The sequence below is a fragment of the Panthera leo genome, chromosome D4 (genome assembly GCF_018350215.1).
Source record: "Panthera leo isolate Ple1 chromosome D4, P.leo_Ple1_pat1.1, whole genome shotgun sequence".
NCBI classification, from domain to species: Eukaryota; Metazoa; Chordata; class Mammalia; order Carnivora; family Felidae; genus Panthera; species Panthera leo.
The window spans coordinates 68,247,988-68,254,003 of record NC_056691.1 but is presented as its reverse complement, the minus strand read 5'-3'; the positions used below and the strand labels follow the sequence as shown (position 1 = coordinate 68,254,003).

The following is a 6,016-nucleotide window of genomic DNA, read 5'->3' as shown; positions in this document are numbered from 1 at the left end:
CTGTACAACATGGGCAGCCTGCATCCCATCTCCTCTGGAGAAAGAGTAGGATCTATCCCATCCCTGCTCTCACCGAGGACACTCTTGCTGTGACTTGTTGGGCTCCCTCAACCAGATGCCCTCACATACATGAACCCCCCTTCTCCCCAACATCCACTCTCGCCAGACATGCCAGATATATTTTCATCCCTGAGAAGCCACAGGGATGCCCTGCCAGGGCCACAGAAGAGCTTTAGAGTTTTACTTGCCCCATCCCACTCCCTAAGCCATATTTCTAGAATCTTCATTTCCTCAGCCACCGTGGGGTTTGAGCACCTTGGCCGGCCAGTAGGGAAGGGCCACTGAAATGCTTTGCTCTGGAGAAGGCGGATCCCATCACTCCCTCTGCAGCTGGGCACACAGAGCATTGAGACCTCAGCATCTTGCCCCCATGTGCCCTCAGAGACTTATTCGCCAAGCAGCCTTTTTTGGGGAGAGGTGAACGCGTGGCGGGAACTAATATCATTGCCAGCCCCACCCCCTGCCATTATACCACTCCCCATTAACCTCACCTGCAAAGCTGTTCAACCCTCATCCCTGATGGGCCTCAGGAACAGGCAGGAGTGACCCTGGGCCCCATCCCAGCTCCAGTCTCTCTGGCGGGGCCCCAGGTGGCTGTTTTGGCCGATAGAGCAGTCCCAGGAAGAGGAGGGGTCCCCTGCAAGCTGGGCTCACCAATCAGACCCTGTCTCTGCAGCTGAGTCTCTTGTGGAGCTCATTTGCATAATTTGGTTCAATATTTACTGAGCCAACCTCATTTTCTGGGCTGTCTGCATGGCCGACAGCTGGGAAGGCTGCAATTACCGTATTACACGCGCGCAGGGAAGCCACGGAGAGCGCACAGTGAGAGGCGGCTTCCAAACAAATGGCCCTAGGGGAGTCCCCGCCCGTGGTCTACCCCATCCCTGCAGCTGGAAGTCTGCCTGGGCCACAGCTGCAAGCCAGGCTGCACCCAGGCGCAGCTGACAACAACAGCAATGGCAGCAGTAACAGTAGGGCGTACTTTCCCTTAAGCCAATCATCGGAGCTGGCTTCTGTTGGGTGCTTTGGTGTGATCATCGGGCTTTCTTCTCCAGATGGGATTTCTCACTAATCCTCACTGCGGTCCCAGGAGAGGGGCCATCAGCAAGGCCTGTTTCAGGCCACTGTGTGGCCAAAAGGAGACCGATAGGCCAGGAAGAGGCTTCGCTTCAGGCCCAGCTGGATTCAGGGTGTGAGTGATGTCATCGAGACTCAGTTTTTCTCCAGTGAAGTGCACCCTCACACAGTTTCAGGGGGCAACAGTCTGAGATCAACTGCCAGAGGCCTGAGGGTCACTCGGATTGGACAAGCAGGGAAAGTCGCTTCTCCAGGGCTGCCTCTCTGTGACACACAACAGAGGAAGGTAAGGTAGGCAAGGATCTGAGAGCAGACAGGCCAACAGTCATGGACTCTGCCCCTGGAACGTAGGTTCGTTTAAGGCAGGGGCCGCTGGTGTTTACTCCCCAGCATCTAGGAATATCTGAACATGAGAGGCTTTCAAATAAATAGGCTGATTCCTGCTTCTGGATGGATTTAACATACTTGAGGCTTTGGGTAGACAGCCATTAAATGTGGATAAAAATAGCCAGCCCAGTTTGGTTGGGATGATTAAATGAGAAAATAGAAGTACACATGCCTAAAATTATAGGTCACACTTAATAGGGGCTCCATAAAGGACCGTAGACTTCATGAACTCATCCCTTTTCCAGCCATACTTGACCATGGTAATCAACCCAGACAGACAATAGTTGCCTGTGGATTACTTGTGTCCCCCAAGATAATAAAGTAGTTTTTAAAAATAATAACGCTAACCATTTTTAGCATACTTCGCCATTTACAATGCACCTTTACAATAATGATCTCATTTGAATCTCTCTAAACATCCATGGTAATCATATGATAATTAATGCTAGTTGAGAGCTCGTCCGTGCCAGATACAGTCCTGGATGCTTTGTCTTTATTGATTCCCTTCATCTTCACAAGAGCCCTAAAAAGTAGGTGTTAGTCTCCCCATGTTACAAATGAGGAAACGGAGGCAATGGGAGGTTAAATAACATGATGGTGGTCACATAGCAGATAAACAGCAGAGACCCAAATCATCTGGCTTCAGCGTGCCTTCTTTTAACCACTAAGCAAGATGCTGTTCACACTGGTTCCATGAGAAAACTGGACGTGGAATAATGCAAAAGTCTCACAAGTAACTGGAAAGTGGCAAAGGTGGGAACGGAGAGCAATAATCCGGATCTTTTCTGCGTTCCAGCCAGTAAAGCTTGGTCTCTCTCATTCCATAGCATATAGATCATGTGCTCAGAGTGCCACAGTGTTCAGTGGACAGCTGCCCATGGGGCTTGGGACCCAGAGTGGACACACAGCAGGGATCAATGAGGCAGCTGAGTGGTGTGGGGGCAAGAACAGGAATCCCCTACTGAACTCTTTTCTTCACAGCAAACCTGCAGGGCCAGGGACCCTGGGTGGTGGGCAGGTCAGAGAGGAGGGGTAAGCTAGCGGGCAGGGCCAAGCCTGAAGACGCTCTGGGTGCCCTGAGACAGCATCCCGCCCCCAGACACACAGGAAAGCACCAGGAAATGTCTGATGGGCGAAATCAAAACAAGCACATTACTGAGTTGGACCCGGTGGGAGTTTTCTCCACATGCCAGCAGAGAGGAGACACAGAGAAAACAGTGAGCCAGTCGGCATGCCACATTCTGGGGCTGCCCACACACACCTGGGGCAGTGAATGGCACCCGAAGGCCTCCCAGCCACAGAAGCTTTTGGGAACGGCAGGCAGTGAGGCAGACAGGTCAAAAGTTTACACCTAAGAGTCTAAATCTGTGGGATGCTAAATGCAAGGTAGTATCTTGGATTTGATCTTGGAACAGTAAAAGGATATCAGTGGAAAGCCACGTAAAGTCTGTGGTTTAGTTAATAGTAACATAACCCAGCGTTATTTTCTCAGTTATGGCAAATGTACCATGCTTGTGCAATATGTTAACAGCTGGGGACACTGGGCGAAGGGTGCACAGGGATCTCCGCATTACCTTTTCCTGAAAGTTTAAACTTCCCAAAGAATTTCATTAACATTTTTTAAAATGTTTACTTATTTTTGAGAGAGAGAGAGAGAGTACACAAGCAGGGGAGGGGCGGAGAGAGGGAGACAGAGGATCCGAAGCAGGCTCTGTGCTGACAGCAGAGAGCCCGATGTGGGGCTAGAACTCACAAACGGTGAGATTGTGACCTGAGCCTGAGGTCAGATGCTTAACTGACTGAACCCCCCAGGCGCCCCTTATTCAACTTTTTTTTTTTTTTTTTTTTTTTTACATCTCTAGATGGAATCTCAATTCCGTCACATGCTGTGCAACCCTGACTAAGTCATTTAAGCACTCCGTGCCTCAGTTTCTTCATCTTGCATGCAAACATGGGGATAATGATGGTCCCTGCCTTTGAGTATGTATGACATTTAGCCTCATCTGACACTGTAAATACTCAATGACTGCTTTCCCGGGTTGTGGTAGACATGGGGACGGCTTCCAGAGCCCCCTTCGTGGAAGCACTTGTCAGGGCAGCCCTGCCTGAGGTCATGCCCTTTCCAGAGGAGAGTGATGGGGCGAGGGGTGTGGTGTAAAGACCCTGTCACTTCACCCAGATGCGGGATAGCTCTGCCCTGGGGAGGAGGTTCGCTGCAGGACTCCCCGTGGGCCGGCCCAGGCTGTGTCAGGCCTGGTCACAGTTGATTTCCCTTGCTCAATCCCTCACAGGCATTGATTTCCTGATCCACATCTTGCCCCCCAACCCTGAAACCCATTTCGTTGTTTGCTTGTAAGAACCTTACCTGCAGCAGTTGGTGCTTGCTGGGAGTGGTCCAAGAAAGCAGGTGGTTCGATGGGGGCTTGGGAGCTGTGCTAATCCCTCTCGGCTGGCAAGGAGGACCCCATCACTGGTGGGGGTGAAGCACAGGCAGGTCCTGGTGCAAGGTGGCTTCCAACTGTTAAAACTTGTCCCAGTGCTGAACTGGATGGTGCACCTGCGGGTGGAGTGTGTTAGCAGGCAGTGAGTGCATCAGGCATTTGAGACTTGGGGGTCAGTGGGGGGAGTAATAGTGGCTCTAAAGATCACAATATTAGATGGCCATGGTAAGCACTATGGAGGCTCCTACAGAAAGATAATGAACAGCCGAGGCATAGAAGCAGGTAACAGAAAGCTAGAAATGGAAGCCACAGGGCCTCTTTAATTGCATCCAAGGAAACTTCCATACTCCACAGAAGGAAAGGGGAATGAATTCAAGACAAGCCTGAAATAGTCTCAGTGTCCAAACTTCAAAGGCAGTTGACTACCCAACCAAAGCAAGTCTGTTAGGCCAGGGCCAAGGTCAAGGCTTGGGATCCCGGCAATGGGATAGGGACATCGGAGTGGATGCCTCTGAATGTTTCAATTTCCCAGACTCCTCTGAACCTTCTGAACCAGAAGCATGGTCCAGTCTTCGCCTCCCCTCAAGACAATATGGAGGCCTCTACCTGCAAAGCAACATGTACTTCCCTACCCGCAGGGCCCACCTCAACCTCTTCTTCCCCGTTTGGAATCTTCTTTAAGAAATCCTTACCTTCCCTGAGGTTAAAAGAATGTTCGTATTCCTTTCCACTCCCTGCCCCCCCTCCTTCAGATCAATACAGCTTTTATTGTGTCTTTAAAATATCACAAATAAGTCTGAAAAATCATCTGGCATCTTGCTGTTTTTGTAGCGGAACAACTTAGATCTTATTCATTAGCCTGCTGCACCATTCCTTCCTCAGAAACATAGATATCATCCAAAACGTTTCTGATATTCTTGTTTTCAACTGTTGTGACTTATTGAGTCAAAACAGCTGAGTGTGATACAAGTTCAACATCATTTCCCTCAAGAATCAACTCCTCTTACTGGGCTTGGGATACTGAACAAGAAACACCTGGCCTCATCCAAACCCTAGATATTTTGGATTTCTGCAAGAGAACCATTCTGCTGAATAACAACGTTGATGGGGAAGTGAGCATTCACAGACCTCATTTTGTAATGGAAGCCTAGCGTAACACCCTTGACCATGTTCTGTACATGACTACAGATGGTGCAAATGGTAGCCAGTTCTTTTCTGTTTCCCCACCACTTGTCAACTCGGAGCCTCTTCTTTTTCTTTCCGGGGATAGTGAGTTCTATATTGATGTGATTTCAGTCCCTCTGCAGGGTTCCTCTGGGGCCCTTCCCAATAACAGTGTGTCCCTTCAGAGTGATGTTGACATTCTCTGCAATGTCAACAGTCTGATTGCTGAGAATGGTCTTCATTCTTCATCTCTTGCAGTAGATGTGGCAAAGAGAGCTGTTCATATTCCTTTTATTAGTTTTTTCCCAGCATCCAAAATCTTATTATTTATTTACTTACTTTTTTACTTTAGAGAAAGAATGCAACCATGGGAGAGGGGCAGAGGGAGAGAAGGAGAAAGAATCCCAAGCAGGCTCCACACCCAGCACAAAGCCTGATGTAGGTCTCGATCCCATGACCCTTGGATCATGACCTGAGCGGAAATCAAGAATTGGACACTCAACCGACTGAGCCACCCCCAAATCTTTACAATAACAAGGCAGGATCTGAAGTTAGTTTTTGTAGTGATGGTGGACCAGATGGCCTGTGGTGCACGCGGACCTCCAGCCCTTGCAGCACTGATAAGGTTTGGTGGGGCTGCGTGTGGTTCACAGGGCCTTGTTGATATGCCTGTACACCTCTGGGCCTTTTTGAGGATCAGAGAACAAGATGGGGCCACAGCCCTGGAAGGAGTCCAGTGCCAACTTGTTTAAGGTGAAAATCTTGCTCCTGGCCCTGAGGATGTGGCTCACGTGCAGTGTGCACACCTTCCATTTGGGGGCCACCTGGATACACATGTCATCTGTTATGGTCCCTACCAGCACAGCTGTTTTGTCCTCCTGGCAGAA

The 6,016-nt window shown here is 49.7% G+C and overlaps 1 pseudogene; it reads right to left on the bottom strand.

Moving 5' to 3' along the window:
* Window positions 1-4,812: 4,812 nt before the first annotated feature.
* Window positions 4,813-5,371, bottom strand: LOC122204931 (annotated as a pseudogene).
* Window positions 5,372-6,016: the final 645 nt, after the last annotated feature.